This window comes from Mytilus trossulus, chromosome 4, assembly GCF_036588685.1.
Source record: "Mytilus trossulus isolate FHL-02 chromosome 4, PNRI_Mtr1.1.1.hap1, whole genome shotgun sequence".
NCBI classification, from domain to species: domain Eukaryota; kingdom Metazoa; phylum Mollusca; class Bivalvia; order Mytilida; family Mytilidae; genus Mytilus; species Mytilus trossulus.
The window spans coordinates 62,399,359-62,423,007 of NC_086376.1; the positions used below are offsets into that span (position 1 = coordinate 62,399,359).

Here is a 23,649-nt window from a genome sequence, read left to right on the forward strand (position 1 = left end):
CAATGGATGTTAATGAAGGACCTGTAGTACAAAGTACATGTATATCACTGGATTTAGCTCTTTGTCTAAGTGTATTATTAAAGTACTTTGCTTTGAGCTCAGTTCATTGTTATGCAATTCATTCTTTGTGAAATAAAGATTTGACAGAAAACTCTCATGTACAAGGATGTGTCAAAGTAGTACCACCTCTATTTACAATGTAAGTATTGGGGAGATAAAAGCATTCTATTTTGATTTGAACCAAACATATTAGAAAAAAAAAGAACAAATTTACCCGAGAATGCTACTCCCACTACTAGCAATATGATGCTAGGTTGTTTAAATACATCTGTAGACTGTACTGCCTACTTATGACTCGGTCCTGAGTGTAAATGGTCCTTCAACTATGTGGGAAACAAATTATAAGGCCTATCTAGGCTTATCAATTTTGAAACTATATTTCATTGTACATATTTGAAATTTTTATACAACCACAGAAATTTTTGCAGTTGAAATACATGTAGGTATCCTGTTGTCGTCTTCCTAAGACGGATGGTTTCCAGATAATAACATCAGTATAAGTAAAAAGGAAGCCATTAAATTATAACATAATATTTATAATCATAAAAGGAAACTTGGGATTGTTTTGGGGCGGTTATATATATATAGTCCTTAAGGTTTATGAATAAGGGTTCTAAAGGTGCCCAAAACAAGCATTAATCTTGTGTCAGTACAAAAAGTTGTGTATAAGTATTTCAATTGTTCTGAAACTGTACCATAATATTTAATACCATAAGTAGAAGTTTGGGGTCTATTTTGTGGGTTATGGGGCAAACAGTCGAGGAATTGAGGGCCAAAAACAAACATTTTTGTAGATTCAAGACAATAAATTGGAGTTATCTTTCTTTGTCCAGAATGGTTGTTGAATTAATATTACCTAAAACCATTGCTTTATGAAATCTTCTTTGAAAATTGGAATTATCTTTCTCTGTCCAGAATAGTAGTTGAATCGACTTAAAATAATGCTATATATACAATATACAATGCAAAATTCACTTTACTACCAACTGATAAATTTAAGCAGTCTTTAATAGCCATTCAGTGATTACAAGCACTTTGATTATCATTCTAGGGTTATCCCCTTTCACAAATGGAAAAATTTCTCAAGTTTGTCTCAATTAAATTTAGTGAAATGTGTATACAATGCTTATTACCGGTACCTCTAAACTTGGTTTAAGTTCAATTTTTAGCAGCTTCACTTTTACAGTTCTTGATTTATGTACCTTTATACATTATATGCTAGCGGAGGCATCATCACCATGACTGTATGACATTTACACTTTAATACTTTATGATGTATTAAAATGAGTAGTTGAATAATTACTGTTGCAAACCCCATTAAAAATTTGATTTGACATCATTTTTATACAACCGCAAAAGTTGAAAACTTTTTGGTTGTACATTGGTATCATCCAAAGATATTCGGTTTTCGCACTCTAACTTCAGTAAAAGTAAAATGGAAATATATGAAATTTAGACAAAAGATTTATGACCATGAAAGGAAGGGTGGGATTGATTTGGGGTATTTTGGTCTCAACAGTTTAGGAATAAGGGGCCAAATTAGCATTGTTTTTGGTTTTTGCTCTATAACTTAAGTATTGGTAAACAGAAATCTATGATATTTTAACATAAGGTCTATGGCCACATAAGGAGGGATGGGATAGATTTTGGTAATTTTAGTTCCAACAGTGTAGGATTTAGGGGCCAAAAACAGGCCCCAAATAAGCATTTTTCTTGGTTTTTGAACAATAACTTTAGTATAAGTTAATAGAAATCTATAAAGGTTTATGACCACAAAAGGTAGGTTTGGATTAATTTTGGAGTTTTGGTCCCAAGGAATAAGGGGCCAAAATTAAACTTTGTTTGATTTCATTAAAAAAATGAATTACGGTATTGTGCTTCTTTGATATGCCAAATCTAACCATGTCCAAATTCTTAATTTTAGGTCCTGTTTTCTAATTGGTCTACATTAAAGTCCAAAGGGTCCAAAATTAAAATATGCTTGATTTTATTAAAAATTGAATTCTTGGGGTTCTTTGATATGGTGAGTCTTAACATGTACTTAGATTTTGATAATGGGCCCAGTTTTCAAGTTGGTCCAAATCCGGGGTCAAAAATTATTATACTAAGTATTGTGCAATAGCAAGAAATTTTCAATTGTGCAGTATTCTGCAATAGCAAGAAATCTTCAATTGCACAGTATTGTTCAATAGCAAGAAATGTTCAATTGCACAGTATTGCACAATAGCAAGAAATCTCCAATTGCACAGTATTGTGCAATAGCAAGAAATTTTTAATTGCACAGTATTGCACAATAGCAAGAAATATTCAATTGCACAGGATTGTCCCTTTTTCAAATTGGTCTACATTAAGATCCAAAGGGTCAAAAATTGAACTTTGTTTCATTTCAACAAAAATTGAATTCTTCGGATTCAAACGCATTGATCTCAGGAATTTCTTCACTGTTGTTCCCTCAATAACTGCATTAAACAGTTTCTAATCATTATTCATTCGAAACCATTTTATTATACCAATGTCTCACACACAACATAATATAGTATACTGTTGTCTATCAGTCCATCATCCACACTTCAGACAATAACTAGAAAACACTTCCCCCTACTTTCAAAAACATTTGTTGAAATGTTTATATCTATTGACATAAGCTCCACATCGATTTTATAAATTTTCGAATTTTCATTTCCATGTTATGAAGAGAGATTTTATCCTTAAAAAAGAGACAATTTTCCAATTTTGAACAATAACACAAAAATGCATCCATCACCTTTAATTAAACTTTGGTGAATTGTTTACACTATTGACCTTAGGTCCCTTTTGATTGTAATAAATTTCAGATTATACATTTTTGTGTTATGAATTTTTATATATGCTAAAAAAAAGAAGGGATTTTATAGTTTTTGGACACCTATAAGTGCAGGAGTTTCTGGCTACATTGAAAACCCATTGGAGGCCTTCAGCTGTTGTCTACTCTATGGTTGGGTTGTTGTCACTTTGACACTTTCCTCATTTCCCATCTCAATTATTCACATAAACACTTCCACATCATTTTATAAAACTTGGGTGAATTGTCTAAGTCTGTTGACTTCAGCTACATTCCAAAATTTAAAACAAGATTAACAACTACAGGTCCCCAAATAGCCTTCAACAATGACAAAAGCTCATACAGCACAGTCAGCTATAAAAGACCTTAAAATGACAAATATAAAACAAATGAAATGAGAAAACAAATAGACTAATAATTGTACAAAACAAAATAGTTCAACCTTTAAGCAAGCTTAAAAGGAATCAAGACATATCATGCGCTTACAGTGCAGCTATTTATTAACAAACTCCATATTCAAACACTCAAACAACTAATCCACAGAGAGGGGTGGTAGTTGAAGCCCCCCCCTTTTATCAGTCAATGCATTTGAATGAAGACATGTACACATCAACTCAATTTGTTAATACACATTTCCAATCTAGCTTTCAATACATTTGTAACGACCTTTAACCCCACTGACAATTTGCGTCTGTGTCCATACTTGTATATTGTGATAATATTTGAAATTTTTATACAACCACAGAAATTTTTGCAGTTGAAATACATGTAGGTATCCTGTCGTCGTCTTCCCAAGACGGATGGTTTCCAGATAATAACTTCAGTATAAGTAAAAAGGAAGCCATTAAATTATAACATAATATTTATAATCATGAAAGGAAGCTTGGGATTGTTTTGGGGCGGTTATATATATATAGTCTCTAAGGTTTATGAATAAGGGTTCCAAAGGTGCCCAATACACACATTAATCTTGTGTCAGTACAAAAAGTTGTGTATAAGTATTTCAATTGTTCTGAAACTGTACCATAATATTTAATACCATAAGTAGAAGTTTGGGGTCTATTTTGTGGGTTATGGGGCAAACAGTCGAGGAATTGAGGGCCAAAAACAAACATTTTTGTAGATTCAAGACAATAAATTGGAGTTATCTTTCTTTGTCCAGAATGGTTGTTGAATTAATATTACCTAAAACCATTGCTTTATGAAATCTTCTTTGAAAATTGGAATTATCTTTCTCTGTCCAGAATAGTAGTTGAATCGACTTAAAATAATGCTATATATACAATATACAATGCAAAATTCACTTTACTACCAACTGATAAATTTAAGCAGTCTTTAATAGCCATTCAGTGATTACAAGCACTTTGATTATCATTCTAGGGTTATCCCCTTTCACAAATGGAAAAATTTCTCAAGTTTGTCTCAATTAAATTTAGTGAAATGTGTATACAATGCTTATTACCGGTACCTCTAAACTTGGTTTAAGTTCAATTTTTAGCAGCTTCACTTTTACAGTTCTTGATTTATGTACCTTTATACATTATATGCTAGCGGAGGCATCATCACCATGACTGTATGACATTTACACTTTAATACTTTATGATGTATTAAAATGAGTAGTTGAATAATTACTGTTGCAAACCCCATTAAAAATTTGATTTGACATCATTTTTATACAACCGCAAAAGTTGAAAACTTTTTGGTTGTACATTGGTATCATCCAAAGATATTCGGTTTTCGCACTCTAACTTCAGTAAAAGTAAAATGGAAATATATGAAATTTAGACAAAAGATTTATGACCATGAAAGGAAGGGTGGGATTGATTTGGGGTATTTTGGTCTCAACAGTTTAGGAATAAGGGGCCAAATTAGCATTGTTTTTGGTTTTTGCTCTATAACTTAAGTATTGGTAAACAGAAATCTATGATATTTTAACATAAGGTCTATGGCCACATAAGGAGGGATGGGATAGATTTTGGTAATTTTAGTTCCAACAGTGTAGGATTTAGGGGCCAAAAACAGGCCCCAAATAAGCATTTTTCTTGGTTTTTGAACAATAACTTTAGTATAAGTTAATAGAAATCTATAAAGGTTTATGACCACAAAAGGTAGGTTTGGATTAATTTTGGAGTTTTGGTCCCAAGGAATAAGGGGCCAAAATTAAACTTTGTTTGATTTCATTAAAAAAATGAATTACGGTATTGTGCTTCTTTGATATGCCAAATCTAACCATGTCCAAATTCTTAATTTTAGGTCCTGTTTTCTAATTGGTCTACATTAAAGTCCAAAGGGTCCAAAATTAAAATATGCTTGATTTTATTAAAAATTGAATTCTTGGGGTTCTTTGATATGGTGAGTCTTAACATGTACTTAGATTTTGATAATGGGCCCAGTTTTCAAGTTGGTCCAAATCCGGGGTCAAAAATTATTATACTAAGTATTGTGCAATAGCAAGAAATTTTCAATTGTGCAGTATTCTGCAATAGCAAGAAATCTTCAATTGCACAGTATTGTTCAATAGCAAGAAATGTTCAATTGCACAGTATTGCACAATAGCAAGAAATCTCCAATTGCACAGTATTGTGCAATAGCAAGAAATTTTTAATTGCACAGTATTGCACAATAGCAAGAAATATTCAATTGCACAGGATTGTCCCTTTTTCAAATTGGTCTACATTAAGATCCAAAGGGTCAAAAATTGAACTTTGTTTCATTTCAACAAAAATTGAATTCTTCGGATTCAAACGCATTGATCTCAGGAATTTCTTCACTGTTGTTCCCTCAATAACTGCATTAAACAGTTTCTAATCATTATTCATTCGAAACCATTTTATTATACCAATGTCTCACACACAACATAATATAGTATACTGTTGTCTATCAGTCCATCATCCACACTTCAGACAATAACTAGAAAACACTTCCCCCTACTTTCAAAAACATTTGTTGAAATGTTTATATCTATTGACATAAGCTCCACATCGATTTTATAAATTTTCGAATTTTCATTTCCATGTTATGAAGAGAGATTTTATCCTTAAAAAAGAGACAATTTTCCAATTTTGAACAATAACACAAAAATGCATCCATCACCTTTAATTAAACTTTGGTGAATTGTTTACACTATTGACCTTAGGTCCCTTTTGATTGTAATAAATTTCAGATTATACATTTTTGTGTTATGAATTTTTATATATGCTAAAAAAAAGAAGGGATTTTATAGTTTTTGGACACCTATAAGTGCAGGAGTTTCTGGCTACATTGAAAACCCATTGGAGGCCTTCAGCTGTTGTCTACTCTATGGTTGGGTTGTTGTCACTTTGACACTTTCCTCATTTCCCATCTCAATTATTCACATAAACACTTCCACATCATTTTATAAAACTTGGGTGAATTGTCTAAGTCTGTTGACTTCAGCTACATTCCAAAATTTAAAACAAGATTAACAACTACAGGTCCCCAAATAGCCTTCAACAATGACAAAAGCTCATACAGCACAGTCAGCTATAAAAGACCTTAAAATGACAAATATAAAACAAATGAAATGAGAAAACAAATAGACTAATAATTGTACAAAACAAAATAGTTCAACCTTTAAGCAAGCTTAAAAGGAATCAAGACATATCATGCGCTTACAGTGCAGCTATTTATTAACAAACTCCATATTCAAACACTCAAACAACTAATCCACAGAGAGGGGTGGTAGTTGAAGCCCCCCCCCCCTTTTATCAGTCAATGCATTTGAATGAAGACATGTACACATCAACTCAATTTGTTAATACACATTTCCAATCTAGCTTTCAATACATTTGTAACGACCTTTAACCCCACTGACAATTTGCGTCTGTGTCCATACTTGTATATTGTGATAATATTTGAAATTTTTATACAACCACAGAAATTTTTGCAGTTGAAATACATGTAGGTATCCTGTCGTCGTCTTCCCAAGACGGATGGTTTCCAGATAATAACTTCAGTATAAGTAAAAAGGAAGCCATTAAATTATAACATAATATTTATAATCATGAAAGGAAGCTTGGGATTGTTTTGGGGCGGTTATATATATATAGTCTCTAAGGTTTATGAATAAGGGTTCCAAAGGTGCCCAATACACACATTAATCTTGTGTCAGTACAAAAAGTTGTGTATAAGTATTTCAATTGTTCTGAAACTGTACCATAATATTTAATACCATAAGTAGAAGTTTGGGGTCTATTTTGTTGGTTATGGGGCAAACAGTAGAGGAATTGGGGGCCCAAAATAAACATTTTTGTAGATTCAAGACAATATTTTGGAGTTATCTTTCTTTGTCCAGAATGGTTGTTGAATTAATATCACCTAAAACCATTGCTTTATGAAATCTTCTTTGAAAATTGGAGTTATCTTTCTCTGTCCAGAATAGAAGTTGAATCGACTTAAAATAATGCTATATATACAATATACAATGCAAAATTCACTTTACTACCAACTGATAAATTTAAGCAGTCTTTAATAGCCATTCAGTGATTACAAGCACTTTGATTATCTTTCTAGGGTTATCTCCTTTCACAAATGGAAAAATTTCTCAAGTTTGTCTCAACTAAATTTAGTGAAATGTGTATACAATGCTTATTACCGGTACCTCTGAACTCGGTTTAAGTTCAATTTTTAGCAGCTTCACTTTTACAGTTCTTGATTTATGTACCTTTATAACGTTATATGCTAGCGGAGGCATCATCACCATGACTGTATGACATTTACACTTTAATACTTTATGATGTATTAAAATGAGTAGTTGAATAATTACTGTTGCAAACTCCATTAAAAATTTGATTTGAGATCATTTTTATACAACCGCAAAAATTGAAAACTTTTTGGTTGTACATTGGTATCACGTTGGCATCATCGTCTTCATCCAAAGACATTCGGTTTTCGCACTCTAACTTCAGTAAAAGTAAAATAGAAATATATGAAATTTAGACACAAGATTTATGACCATGAAAGGAAGTGTGGGATTGATTTGGGGTATTTTGGTCTCAACAGTTTAGGAATAAGGGGCCAAATTAGCATTGTTCTTGGTTTTTGCTCTATAACTTAAGTATTGGTAAACAGAAGGGTTATGGCCACATAAGGAGGGTTGGGATAGATTTTGGTAATTTTGATTCCAACAGTGTAGGATTTAGGGGCCAAAAACAGGCCCCAAATAAGCATTTTTCTTGGTTTTTGAACAATAACTTTAGTATAAGTTAATAGAAATCTATAAAGGTTTATGACCACAAAAGGAAGGTTTGGATTAATTTTGGAGTTTTGGTCCCAAGGAATAAGGGGCCAAAATTAAACTTTGTTTGATTTCATCAAAAAAATGAATTACGGTATTGTGCTTCTTTGATATGCCAAATCTAACCATGTCCAAATTCTTAATTTTAGGTCCTGTTTTCTAATTGGTCTACATTAAAGTCCAAAGGGTCCAAAATTAAAATAAGCTTGATTTTAATAAAAATTGAATTCTTGGGGTTCTTTGATATGGTGAGTCTTAACATGTACTTAGATTTTTAATTATGGGCCCAGTTTTCAAGTTGGTCCAAATCGTGGTCAAAAATTATTATACTAAGTATTGTGCAATAGCAAGAAATTTTCAATTGCGCAGTATTCTGCAATAGCAAGAAATCTTCAATTGCACAGTATTGTTCAATAGCAAGAAATGTTCAATTGCACAGTATTGCACACTAGCAAGAAATCTCCAATTGCACAGTATTGTGCAATATCAAGAAATGTTTAATTGCACAGTATTGCACAATAGCAAGAAATATCTAATTGCACAATATTGCGCAATAGCATTAAATTTTCAATTGCACAGTATTGCCAATAGCCAGAAATATTCAATTGCACAGGATTGTCCCGTTTTCAAATTGGTCTACATTAAGATCCAAAGGGCCAAAAATTGAACTTTGTTTCATTTCAACAAAAATTGAATTCTTAGGATTCAAACGCATTGATCTCAGCAATTTCTTCACTGTCATTCCCTCAATAACTGCATTAAACAGTTTCTAATCATTATTCATTCAAAACCATTTTATTATACCAATGCCTCACACACAACATATTATAGTATACTGTTGTCTATCAGTCCATCATCCACACTTCAGACAATAACTAGAAAACACTTCCCCCTACTCTCAAGAAACTTTTTTGAAATGTTTATATCTATTGACATTAGCTCCACGTTGATTTTATAAATTTTAGAATTTTCATTTCCATGTTATGAAGAGAGATTTTATCCTTAAAAAATAGAGAATTTTCCAATTTTGAACAATAACACAAAAATGCATCCATCACCTTTAATTCAACTTTGGGGAATTGTTTACACTATTGACCTAAGGTCCCTTTTGATTGTAATAAATTTCAGATTATACATTCTGTGTTATGAATTTTTATATATGCTAAAAAAAAATAAGGGATTTTATAGTTTTTGGACACGCTATAAGTGCAGGAGTTTCTGGCTACATTGAAAACCCATTGGAGGCCTTCATCTGTTGTCTACTCTATGGTTGGGTTGTTGTCACTTTGACACTTTCCTTATTTCCCATCTTAATTATTCACATAAACACTTCCACATCATTTTATAAAACTTGGGTGAATTGTCTATGTCTGTTGACTTCAGCTACATTCCAAAATTTAAAACAAGATTAACAACTACAGGTCCCCAAATAGCCTTCAACAATGACAAAAGCTCATACAGCACAGTCAGCTATAAAAGACCTTAAAATGACAATTTTTATAAAACAAATGAAATGAGAAAACAAATAGACTAATAATTGTACAAAACAAAATAGTTCAACCTTTAAGCAAGCTTTAAAGGAATCAAGACATATCATGCGCTTAGAGTGCAGCTATTTATTAACAAACTCCATATTCAAACACTCAAACAACTAATTCATAGAGAGGGGTAGAAGTTGAAGCCCCCTTTTTTATCAGTCAATGCATTTGAATGAAGACATGTACACATCAACTCAATTTGTTAATACACATTTCCAGTCTAGCTTTCAATACATTTGTAACGACCTTTAACCCCAGTGACAATTTGCGTCTGTGTCCATACTTGTATATTGTGATAAAATATTTCTTGATTCACTTGGAACAAATGCTGCATAATCAGTCAGCAGTGTAAACTATCTGTTTCATATTGCAGAAGATAAAAAAGCTGGATTATTTATAACTTTTATATCACATTATCCTATCAGTGACAGAACTGACAATTTAAAAAAAGAAATCACTTCCACAGTAAACATGATAAGTGAGCAACACAGTTTAAGTTTACTTTTGTTTGATATCTCACCCCTCTGTCTTTTAATCTTGATCTGTAAACTGACATAAAGAAAAAAAAGAAAAAAATCAGGACATAAAAAAACATTCTGACACAATTCAATGTATCTTGACCTCATTTTCTTGGGTTCTTTAATCAATGTATAAAATTAAAACCAGTGCAAGACCTGCAATCTCAAATAATTTCAACATATAGTTTATCTATGTTTTGGGGGAAGGCAGACAAGACATTCTAGTGTGTTCACTTTCATTTTAACTAGTGTATAAATGCAAAAGATTAAAATTACTTTATTTTTTGGTATTTTGACATTAGAAATTCAGGATAAATTCTTTCAAAAGTGAAAGTTTCATGGAAAGCTGTGCAAAATGAATTCATTCATAACAAGAAATGTAGTCAAGCATTAATTATTGTGTTCTTATTACTAGATTGCTGTATGGGGTATCAATTTAGTGTAATGAAATTTTTGAACAAATACTGTTTTTGTTTTTCAGATACATCAGAAACTGTAAAGAAACAGAAGAAGATGTCATAGTGACTGTATAAGTGCTATTGGACTTTAACATTTGTTTATTTACAACATGAATGTTCATAAATACTACATTAAATTTTGTTTTGTAAATCTCTGATTATGTTTTATGATATTCCTTATTATACACCCTGGGTTTAAACTAGGATAACTATAGATAAATTGACTCCAGCTATTTGAGTCGAAGTACTGACATCAGCTATCTTGACTTAAAATACCACTTTGTTTGTAGTATTTGTAGACAGATTTGCACTGCATATTTATTTATCCTTAATATTCTAAATGTAAAAATTAAGAAAATTGTGTTTTAATGAAAGTTGCCTGAATAAATAGTGATGGTGACCTATGTCCTGCCTGAGATGTTCATTAAGAATATTAAAAAATACTAAAATATATGTTTAAAAAATAAGTTTAAAAAAATGGAAACCTGTGGGCTTATTGACTGTAATTGGCAGTGAAAGTTTTTTAGGGAATATGCTATGTACAAAATATTTTGTTTTTATACAACCGCAAAAATTGAAAAATGTTGGTCGTATATTGGTATCACGTTGTCGTCATGTTTGTTGTCATCGTCGTCCTTGTGAATGACCACAAAAGGAAGGTTGGGATTGATGTTGGGAGTTTTGGTTCCAACCGTTTAGGAATAAGGGGCAAAAAAAGGGCCAAAAATAAGCATTATTCTTGGTTTTTTGCACAATAACTTTAGTATAAGAAAATAGAAATCAATGAAATTTAAACACACGGTTTATGACCACAAAAGGAAGGTTGGGATTGATTTTGGGAGTTGAGGTCCCAATAGTTAAGGAATTAGGGTCCAAAAAGGGGCCCAAATAAGCCTTTTTTTTTGGTTTTCGCACCATAACTTTAGTATAAGTAAATAGAAATCTATGAAATTTAAACACAAGGTTTATGTCCATAAAAAGGAAGGTCCTGATTGATTTTGGGAGTTTTGGTCCTAACAGTTTAGGAATAAGGGGCTCAAAGGGTCCAAATTAAACTTTAGTTTGATTTTAACAAAAATTGAATCCTTGGGGTTCTTTGATATGCTGAATCTAAAAATGTACTTAGATTTTTTATTATGGGCCCAGTTTTCAATTTGGTCTAAATCGGGGTCAAAAATTTAACTTTTTTTTTTTGTTTGATTTCATCAAAATTTGAATAATTGGGGTTCTTTGATATGCCAAATCTAACTGTGTATGTAGATTCTTAATTTTTGGTCCCTTTTTCAAATTGGTCTACATTAAAGTCCAAAGGATCCAAAATTAAACTAAGTTTGATTTTAACAAAAATTGAATTCTTGGGCGTCTTTGATATGCTGAATCTAAACATGTACTTAGATTTATTATTATTATTATTATGGGCCCAGTTTTTAAGTTGGTCCAAATCAGGATCCAAAATTATCATACTAAGTATAGTGCAGTAGCAAGAAATTTTCAATTGCACAGTATTCAGCAATAGCAAGAAATCTTCAATTGCACATTTTACATTTTTTTGAGAGGATTAATATTCAACAGCATAGTGAATTGCTCAAAGGCAAAAACAAAAATTTTATGTTCATGAGACCACATTCATTCTGTGTCAGAAATCTATGCTGTGTCAACTATTTAATCACAATCCAAATTTAGAGCTGAATCCAGCTTGAATGTTGTGTCCATACTTGCCCCAACCGTTCAGGGTTTAACCTCTGGGGTTGTATAAAGCTGCGCCTTGCGGAGCATCTAGTTATATTATGAATTTGTATTAAGATGAATTATAACAAAACAGTTCCAAGTTTCAACAATGACTTCTTAATGAGTCATATATATCAATGTTCAATTTTCATATGCGTTGGGAGTACTTTCATGCAGACACTCTATAAAAACAAGATTATGAAAGAAGCTTGTTTTGCATTCAGATATATTGATGATATTCCCTCTTTTTACAATTTTAATTTTTTTTGTTAGGCCCATTGACATACTTATGAACTAGAAAAACAGATACAGCTTCGTCTGCCTCATTTCTTACCAATTTACGTCAATTTGACAGCAGTCATTTCTGTACTAGAATTTTTGACTATAGAGACCACTCTAATTTTCGAATTCTAGAATTTCCTCAACTTAGCACCAATATTTCAACTTCTCCTGTGTATGGCTCGTGTATGGAGTAGGCATATCTTTAATCACACGATATGCAAGAGCTTGCAGCTGCTTCTTATAATTTGATATCAGATGCTAATATCAGTGACAAAAAAAAAAGTAAAAACACAAAAATACTGAACTTTGAGGAAAATTCAAAAAGGGAAGTCCCAAAATCAAATGGCAAAATCAAAAGTTCAAACACATCAAACGAAGCTGTCATTTTCCTGACTTGGTACAGGCATTTTCTTATGTAGAAAACTATATACCATCTTTATAAAAATTACAGTAACTCAATATTCTTTCATGGCCCAAGTTGCAGAAGACCAAAAGTAAAGATAAAAATAATCACCTAGTTCATTTATATTATTTTATTTTAAAGCCACTATATGCACAGGATTTTTTTGTTTTACAGTTTGAAGCAGAAGAAAACCTGACATAATTAGATGATACAATTATTTACACAATTACTTACACAATACTATGTAAACATTCTTATAATTGTTATATAATGGCTTCCGAAGCTGCACACACAACGTTTCAAATATAGATTTAGTACGACTCAATCCATTTCTCCACTACTAAATTATTCTTATTACTAGTTCATTTGGTACAGTAAAAAAAAACTGGTAATAAATTATTCAATATGGCCTTTGCAAACAGTGAAGATAATTATGTTTGGAGTGTCAAAAATTCGTTGTAAGTACTTGATTAATTGCATGCTTATGTTGGTTTTTTTCCAATCTGTTCAAGGTTTTGATTTTCCATATAGCATTCCTAAAAATCTCATTAAGAAAAAATCAACTAATTAGTTGGACATTTAAAAAGTCAGAATGCGAAAATATACGATAAAACTTTTTTAGGTCAATTTTTATTAACAGCTTAAAGAACTATGTCAATCAGTTCAGCTTTGATACGATAATTGCCCTTGCATTTTTACTAGAAAGCATATGTTCGCTGTGTAGATTTTGTATATCATAAAGTTATCGGAATTCCAATAGGGACTAACTGTGCACCACTTATAGCTGACCTATTTCTGTATTATATAGCTTATAAAATACCTTCACATAATGATAATAATTGTATATTCACTAATGATAATTACGATTTTTTATCAAATATTACTAGTATTGAGGTTCACAATATGTAAAAATAAAAGTGGACATGAAATACAAAAAATATATACATCAAATTACGAGCGCAGCATATTATCTTTTGATAAACACAATATCTGAGAACCTATTTTATTATATGCATGCAATTGAATTAGATAAGAAAAGGGTTTTCACTTTCCATACAATTGTTGGAGTAGAATAATCTATGATTAGTTTTATTTATCAAACTGGTATTCTTTTTTTGATATTTAATGAATACATCTAGTAGTAGTAGTTGAGGAAAATTCTGAACGGAAAGCCAGTGGCATAAACAAAGACTTAAACACATCAAATGAATGGATAACAACTGTCATATTAGTAATCCTGACTTGGTACAGCCATTATCTTTTGTAGAAAAAAGGTGAATTTAACCTGGATATATAGCTAGCCGAACCTCTCATTTGTATGACAATTTCATGAAATTCCATTATATTTATTGACAAAAAATAACTCATATTCGCTAGCAAAGGGTTACGATCAAGTCCCCTCCTCTCAACAGTGGAGAAGGGAGTTGATCAATAGCCTTGACTAGCAAAGATGCAAATAATTGTGTGAACAAAACAAACGGACAAAGTAGGTAAAAATGTCATAAAAAGGGGTACACCAGACAACATTGTGTTATAATCATAATCACTATAAAAAACAAACAAATATGTAAACAAAGAAAATCAAAAAGGCATATAGGCAAAGTACATTAGCAAAAATGATAGACAAGAACATAAAACTTGCCATAGTACAATAACACAATGACGGGGTATATAAACATGGAGTTACGTCATATCGATATTACAAAAAAAAGACTAAAAAGTAAAATAATTATTTACAAAGATAAATAAAAGATCACTATAACACATCATTGAGATGATAAACAACGTCAGAACATAGAATCTATGCATCAAACCCGTCCTGTATTACAAGAGTTTGCAAAGTTGATACGGAATATTTATCAAAAAGGTCTTAGTATCTTCCAATGTACTTTTTTATGAAAAGTACTCGACGTTCTTTTACATACTGTAACTGTGTTTAGATCACATATTGATAAGGAGTAAAAGTAAGGGCTGTAGTTTATGAAGAAATTGTAGGTTGGATGGTGTTCTGTAAATGTTTCATACCAAAAACGAATGTGTCAGAAGATTGTTCTAGTAAAATATATTAAGAGTTAAGTTCATCTGATGGTTTTAAAGTCTCTTGATGTGGTCCATTCAACAACTGTACGTCTTATAGGTTATGGTGTTCGTGGTTCCACACCCAGAAAAATCAGACAACCTGACGTCTTGTGGTCGTTGTGGATTTGTCCTATGGTTTTCGTTCTGTTCTATTCTCAAATGATCGGTATTCGTAACCATCTGGGTATGAAAAGGGACAGCACCGGCACCGACACTTGAGAAAATCAAGACAGCGCGACCACCTCGTATACCTTTGGAGACTGTCTGTCACTGTATTACTAAAATCTACAAAATACGGGATAAAACTTTATTTCAATCGATTGATTGCATGCTGGTGCATTTTTCTCTAGTATCTAAATTTCTGGAAATTGCATTATGTGTTACTTAGCTCATTTTGGCGTTTTATTGAGCACACAAGACGATATCTGACACCATGGATATTTTCTAACCAATTCGTTAATTGTAAATTTTTGTTTTATTTCATATGCTTCCTAAGTTGGTTACCGTTGGTTCATGTCTTTCATATTCGTGTTTCGTAAACCGTTTTGTTATTAATTAGGCCGTTAGTTTTCTCAACAAATTATACGACTGGCTCGGTTTGACCATGCTTTAACGTGATGGGTATATATCTATACCATCTCATTAACTAAAAGAGTTAATTTACACAAACTTAAGATAAAAACGCACGTTTCAGAAAGAGAGCTTGCGTCTGCCGTGGGTTCTATTATTTCTTTAATTTGGCCTTCAAATATGTTTGTCAGTTATTTTCTAAGCAAAAACTCTATTTGGACGAGAAGATCTTAAATTCCCTGATTGATCGGGTGGAACTTAATCTGGTAGGAGAAGTCATTTAATCCTGGTATCGGAAACCATCTAGATAATAATTTATACAGACGAAAGCGATCATGCAGGTGCAGGAAGAGTCTTAAGTTCAGTTAATCAGACTTGCGTGGTATGTGGGACAAATTGACCATAACTCAAAGTTTAACATTCAGAAAACTCAAAACTGTAGATTTAATTATAAGATAAATAAGGGAATCAATTTCATGAATTATACTCCGATAACACGAATGTAGTTCGTTGTTCCCAAATTAGTAATATGAAGCCAAATTTACAATGCCATGTATTTTCTATTTCCAAGACATGTTTAATACACAAATGAACGAGAATAGTTATCAAAGGTACCAGGATTATAATTAAGTACGCCAGACGCGCGTTTTGTCAACATAAGACTCATCAGTGACGCTCAAATCAAAATATTTATATAGCCAAACAAGTATATCAACAAAATTCGTGTAAAGTTTTTGACGATTTTTATTTATGTTATTTGGGAGTTACGGTCTATGATTGACGAAAGATGATACTTTTGGCTTTTACTTATGTAATTCCATTTATTACGAAAGCGTATAAGGGTCATCCTTTTTTAATTATTTTTTTCAAATTGTCGACTTTAATCTTGGAATTATCAACTTTAATCTTGCAATTTCCAACTCTAATCTTGGAATTATCAATTTTAATCTGGGTGGAGGGGTTAACTTCGATTTTTTTTGGTAGGGGTGTGCTATGTTTGTCTAAAACAATGTACCCATTTTTATATAATATTAACTAATATATGGTACCTATAATTATATATTAAAATTATGACCCGGCATGACATTTCCAGGCTTATGGAGGTAGAACGTCATTGTTAGAAAAATTATAAACATGATAAATATCGAGATTCAATGAAATACGTATGGCTTCTGTTTTGCGGACGCCGAACTATACATTATATATAAGTTTTAAAGAAGTTTTACTTTATCGTTTGAAGTAAAAAAAATATTTGAATCTACATTTTAAATTGATACACAAAAACAAATTCTCTGCTATATAGATTTTATTTCATAAATGGAGTCTGAAATATATCCATAACAATTACACCGTATCAAAGTCATGTATCAAAACACTTAAATGTAATTATAAACTGTTACGCGTCGCATACTATGTATAGAGACATGCATAATAAATCTTAAAAACATCGTCCTGAATATGCATGAAATATTTGCCACTTCAAAACAAGTTGCTTTCTTTAAAAAAAAAAAAGAAAAGCAATACATGAACTTGTGACCGCTGACTACCGTGTCACCAAAAGATTGTTGCTGAATTTGTGTTTGCTATTGTATTGACTGTAAATAGAAGATGCTAGTTGAAAGTATATGTTTACAGCTTCTATTTGAATGGGCCGATTTGAATAGTCATTTTGAAGCTCGATTATTTTATTTATTACTTGGGAATGTGCATAATTTTTCAAATTATAAGCATTTTGCAAATGTCATTTCTTCTAACCGGATGACCTATGCAAATTGCACAAACCTATCGCAGTAAAAAAAATATGCTCTCTCTTTGCTTTATAATCTGGAATTATGGATGCATTTATTTTATATATCATATCTTTATGTTTTGTTTCCTACATGAATGCCTTCATGACCAACTCGTATTTGAAGCTGTCTTTACTCATGGTAGATGTTTTATGCGGTGAAACCTGTGACATGCAATTGATTGGGGCCTCTTATGAAGAGACATATTTTGGTCTCATGAAACATCTCAAATTTTAAGGATTTCCCGATTTTACTTTTAAAATCAATTCAAACATTATACAGGGAAACTTAGTTTTGCTGAAGAATGTCTTAGTTCAGAAGTTTATGACTACCTGTATACACTTTCAAAATAACCAATTTATATATAAAGTAATGTAGTTATAAAAATATACCAGAATTAAAATGATGTACACCAGACACAAGTTAAGTCTGCAAAAAAAGCATCAGTGACGCTCTAATGAAAAAAGTTAAAAGGCTAAATACATTACAAAGTTAAGGAATCTATTCTTTGGGTAGACAATCCTTAACTTTTCGAAAATGTCAAAGTTTATAATAGAACAGTGACTCAAAAAAGAAACAAAAGAGAAACATCTCGAGGTCAGAATACCGTTAGTTATGATGACCGTGCTTGAAAGTCACATGTAAAGCTCTTTCTGCCGTATCCTGAATTTAGATAACAAAAACGAAAATAAGCTTTCACGAGTGAACTTAATAGTATTGCATGCGAGTAGTATTTTAGCGCACGAAATAGTAAATAGAAAGCATCTCACTGATAAAAAAATTCAACACATCTAGTTTGCAATTGGTTGATTGATTGTTTGGTGTTAAACGTTCAGTGGCAAATGCTCAATTCATTTCATTGCGAAATTAGCGTTTGGTAAAGGATTGATAAGTGATCGAGATAACACAACTTTAATATATTTCATATATCCACACGTCCCTTCTATGGGTCCAATTGGTTTGAGTTACTATGAGCTTCATTGTTTCGTATCGGACAGTATCTTGAATAGAAAAGTCGTAACATAGCTTTTTTATTTTTAATATTTATTAGGAATCAGTTAAAGAAATTCAAAGGTGCACTCGATCTATCGTTAGAAATAGAGTTTTACTACACCCCTAACTGAAAAGAATAAATAGAAATATGAAAAATAGAGGAAATATGCACAGTATGCCATAAAAGCTTAACGGAAACAATAAACAAGAAAAAAATATGTATATACTCATAATTATACTATAGAGGAAACATACACACATAGAATAAGAAAGGTCGACATGATAACGAAAAAAAAACAATATATAAGTTAAAATATGTATTTCAATACTTTCCTTTATTTTTCTTGTTAAGTCTACCGATTTATAACAATATATCAATAAGAAGAGATCATTTGGATTTTAGTGGTTGGGGGAAAGAAGTTATTCCGGAACTTTAATATTGGGATATTTCTTTTCAAATTTAAATCGAAAGGCGTTCACTCCTAGATTTATTTAACCTCGTGTCCATGAAAGAATTTCTACCTTTAATCAGGTTTTAGCTAAGATAAAAAAAAATCTTATCCCTTTCGATCCATATACATGAATCTATATTTACCTTTTTCACATATACTAAATAGTGATGTTGTCATCATGTTTATTAGAATTTCTTGTACGATTACTGTCTTTAAATTAAATATTCTTCACTTTAATTGATAGATCAATAAGACTTTCAACTGTGTTGATTGAACAGTAAATTGTATATTATATATCACAGTCTATGGAAGGTGCGATACGATAAAAACTTTTCTTGTATCAATGAGCGATATTGTCTTATATCAACGAGTTGCATTGTGGGAAATTTCAGACGAATTTTAGCATTTGTACGAAGAAAGTCAGATTTGTCGGTATAAACTAATGACTCTTTTCTTAAAACAGGGTAACATTTAACACGACATACGTCTGGTGTATAAATTTCATGAGTTATTTTATGTAATAACAAGCAAGGTGTATTTAAACGAGAAAATTGAATTATTGAATAAATGAAACATAAATGCACGATTTATCATTTGTAAATGTACACATTCGATAAATATCATGTAGCAAATTCATTGGAATGCAATTGAGATGAATTCAATTGTTTGCTACGCCAAAATCACCTATAAGTCACCGATACTGCTATATTTTAAAATATCAATGCGATATTTGTCTTATATCATAGCGATGATTTTTTAATATATAAAATTTATGAATGCGATACTTTTCTAATATAACTGCTATAGTTTTTTAATATAAAATGAATACGATGACACGTCACAATGCATGTCAAGAAAACTGCAAACATAAGTCACAAACTTTGATCATGACCGGTTTAATGTTTTAGGATCAATATCACTAAAATTTCGTTACTGTAACTGCAATGGCGGAATTTAAATGCGGTTGCAAATACGTCTACCGATCCGTCTGATCTATTAGAAGATAATATACTGGTCACACTGCTATAGCCTATCCACCTTGGTAATATCGAAATTATGGAAAGCCACATGGGACCCCCCGACTCCGTGCATGTTTTATATAGTACTTTCACGGCCGTGTAAGATTACCGAACCCGTGAATGTTTTTCCGATTCCGCGAATGTTTTGGACCGACTCCGTGAAAGTTTTGGACCGATTCCGTGAAAGTTCCTGACCGACTCCGCGAATGATATAGCCCGACTTATTTAACAAACACTTCAAACCGCAATGCCAGTTGACATACTCGGCCGTGCAAGATAGATGCCGACTTTGATAACTTTCTTTCAATTACATAGCACATTCGCGGCCGTGTAAGATTGATGCCGACTTTGATAACTTTATTTAATTACATAGCACATTCGCGGCCGTGTAAGATTGATGCCGACTCTGTAGTAATTAATGTGATTAAAACGTTAGTAATTTGATGGCCGCGGCCGTGTAATACAATTTATTGCCGACTGTGTCCTTTTCATACATATCATTAGCGATCTCCATGGAATCATTAAAACCATTATAGTTATATAATGCATAATTATTTTGTATTATTCGCTACTTGTCATTGTATTAATATGTATTTGACAATTTTATTCTTACCTCTTATAGTTTTTTAATATTTGATCTAAAATCTAAAATAATTTAGAAGGGAATTTTATTGGGGGGGGGGGGGGTCTTTGTTTATGTAAACGGTATAAAACGAGAATATATGCGGATTTTTTTATATTACTATATTGACAGTACCGTCCCTAATTTTGATAACTTGCTCCACATGAATACAATATATTAGATGTTCTTTTTTTTAGTGCGGATTATCTTTTTTCTTTTGCTGTTTTACAATGCATGCATACAATTAGTAGCAGAATCAGGAGACAAGTTTAGCAATTGTTATAGTTTTCACAAAAAGAACTGTCTATCATTTTTTTCTTTTGAGGATACAAATATCATATATAGATATTCATTATTCCTACTAGAAAATATAACTACATAATGTCAAAGGTTTTAAAAGTATGTTCCTGTTGATTTATCCTGTAAATGGTTTTACTCATTAATACTATCTCATAAAAATTAAGAAAAGTCACCAAGAAATAAATTGTTCAGTATCAATAGAATATTTTTTCACATGTAAAGATGTCTGATAATATATCGTTCGAGAAATACGAGTTTGATAGAGTAAAACTTGTCATCGTTATCGAAGAACATAAATTTCGTCAGGCATTTGTTAGAGAAATAAGATGGAGATACACAGATATTGGAGTTGTTCTAGGCTTTTAGATTATTTACATGAAACTAATACTCAGAAACTAGAAAGACAGATTTTGAGAAAAGCATGCAAACGAAAAAGCAACTGGTATGTTATCTGAGCAACCTTCTACAATAATTAATATTTGAAATATTAACCTCCTTCTTTCAACTATACATAAAACAGAGAATGAAGGAAACTTCATCCAATTCAACAAAAAAATCAATCCGAATTTCACAAATTCTTGATGATATTTGGTGTTGCAACAAACAAAGATGAATCAGCATATTTTTTGTATTAAAATGACTTTAAAATAACTCTGCCAGGCGGTAAATTGATGGTCCTATGCATGGATGAAGGAGGAGAGAAGTCAATTATTTAGTTGATATATACAAGTAAAAATAAATAAATTCATCATGAAAATTGGCGCAATTAGATGTTGTTTTTTGGCGCAAATGATACCTATATATATATGGCGCAAAAGTAGCAAGTGGCGTAAATAAGTTGTGGCGCAAATGAGTTCATTTTAGGCGCAAAAAAGATATCGCCCATTAATAAAACCCATATTATAATTGATATTTAAATTTGGAAGTACATGTATATTATTCCATTTTAATAAAGCTAGAATTAACTATTTTATGTTATTCTTGATTCACAGATTCAGCTACGAGAAAGTGCATAATAAATTTAAGAAATCGGTTCTAGTAAATAAGAAAACATTATGTAACATTGCTACATAAGTGTTATAAAATAGGAAATATAACATAAGTATGAGTTATGACAATTTCCGCTAGATTTGTTTATAAAAACTCAATTATTTAAAAAAAACATGTTAAAAAAGGTTCCAGAGTAAATGAATTTATGTCTGAAGATGGAACATATACATTCTGTATGTGCCTGTCCCAAGTCGGTAGCCTGTTCTTCAGTGGTTGTCATTTGTTGCTGTGTTACATATTTAATTTTCGTAAATTATTTTGTACATAAATTAGCCTGCCGTTAGTTTTCTCGTTTGAATTGTTTTACATTTGTCATTTCTGGGCCTTTTATAGATGACTATGCGGTATGGGCTTATACATGTATTTATAAACTTGACTTGCTTAAGCTTGATTCGAGTGTGAGGAGCCGTTATCCAGCTTGCTTTCTTCAAGCGTAAAACTGTCTTAGGAAGGGGGAAAATACCAGTAATAATTCTTATATGATTTGCATATTAGGAAATATGATTGGTCGAGAGGTCTTCCGATAGTTGATACGACGTTTTTTATTTAAGAAATAATTCATGGAAGCCATAGATTTGTTGGAAATTTACACGCGGCTTGGGCCGTGATATTCGAACTTTATCCTGATCTCACTCCCAAAAAAGGTTCACATTGTGGTTCGCGGTATACATATATCGCTCGTACAGTAAAAAAAGATAGCGAATAAACCATGACAATGAGCGAAAAGTAGCACCGGACGCTTCACGTGTTGACCAGAATCTTGTTACCCACCAGGAGCACTTGAGAACATCCCCTACTTCATGAGGTTAATTTATATGTCTTCATGCTTTTATGTAGTGTTTTAATACTGTTGTTATTCTTTTTGTCAATATCGAATTTTGGCATAGCGTTAAAAAAACCTCTTAAGAGCCTGTGTCACTCACCTTGATGAGCATATCAAACAAAGGATATATATATACTCTCCAACCTTTTAGATGAGAATAGACTTCATGACAAAAATCTCTATTTTGTTTTATCTTGTATTACTGATCTTTGAGTCTGTTTAGTTTCTTTGACTTTATTAATATTAATATTTTTATTAACGTTGTATTTACATTGTATCATAGATCAAATTTATTCATTCAGTGTATGTTCATTGTGTTACTACGTTTTTTGATTGAGTTAAGCCATTCCAATTGATATTTTATAGTGTGTCTTTCTATGTTGTGATGTTACACTATTGTTTCAGATAAGGGAGAAGGTTTGGTACCATTAAAACATTTAATCCCGCTGCATTTTTTTTGTACCTGTCCTAAGTCAGGAATCTGATGTTCAGTTGTTGTCGTTTGTTGATGTGGTTCATAAGTGTTTCTCGTTTCTCGTTTTTTTTTATATAGATTAGACCGTTGGTTTTCTCGTTTGAATGGTTTTACACTAGTAATTTTTTGGGGCCCTTTATAGCTTGCTGTTCGGTGTGAGCCAATGCTCCGTGTTGAAGACCGTAACTTGACCTATAATGGTTTACTTTTATAAATTGTGACTTCTATGGAGAGTTGTCTCATTGGCACTCATACCACATCTTCCATAAATCTAATAACAGAAAATTCCATAGACATCTTTATACTCGCCAAATGTACTACTTTGTTTAACTTAGTAGTTATTGATAGACAAATTCATACTCTTGAAACTGTCCCATGCATATGACATTATAGGTGTTGTCTTGGAAACATCTA

General features: G+C 31.7%; 1 pseudogene; it reads left to right on the top strand.

Annotated features, from left to right (window-relative positions):
- LOC134716726 (proteasome subunit alpha type-4-like) overlaps positions 1 to 10,807 on the top strand; it is a 33,249-nt pseudogene extending 22,442 nt beyond the window's left edge.
- The last annotated feature ends 12,842 nt before the right edge of the window (positions 10,808 to 23,649 follow it).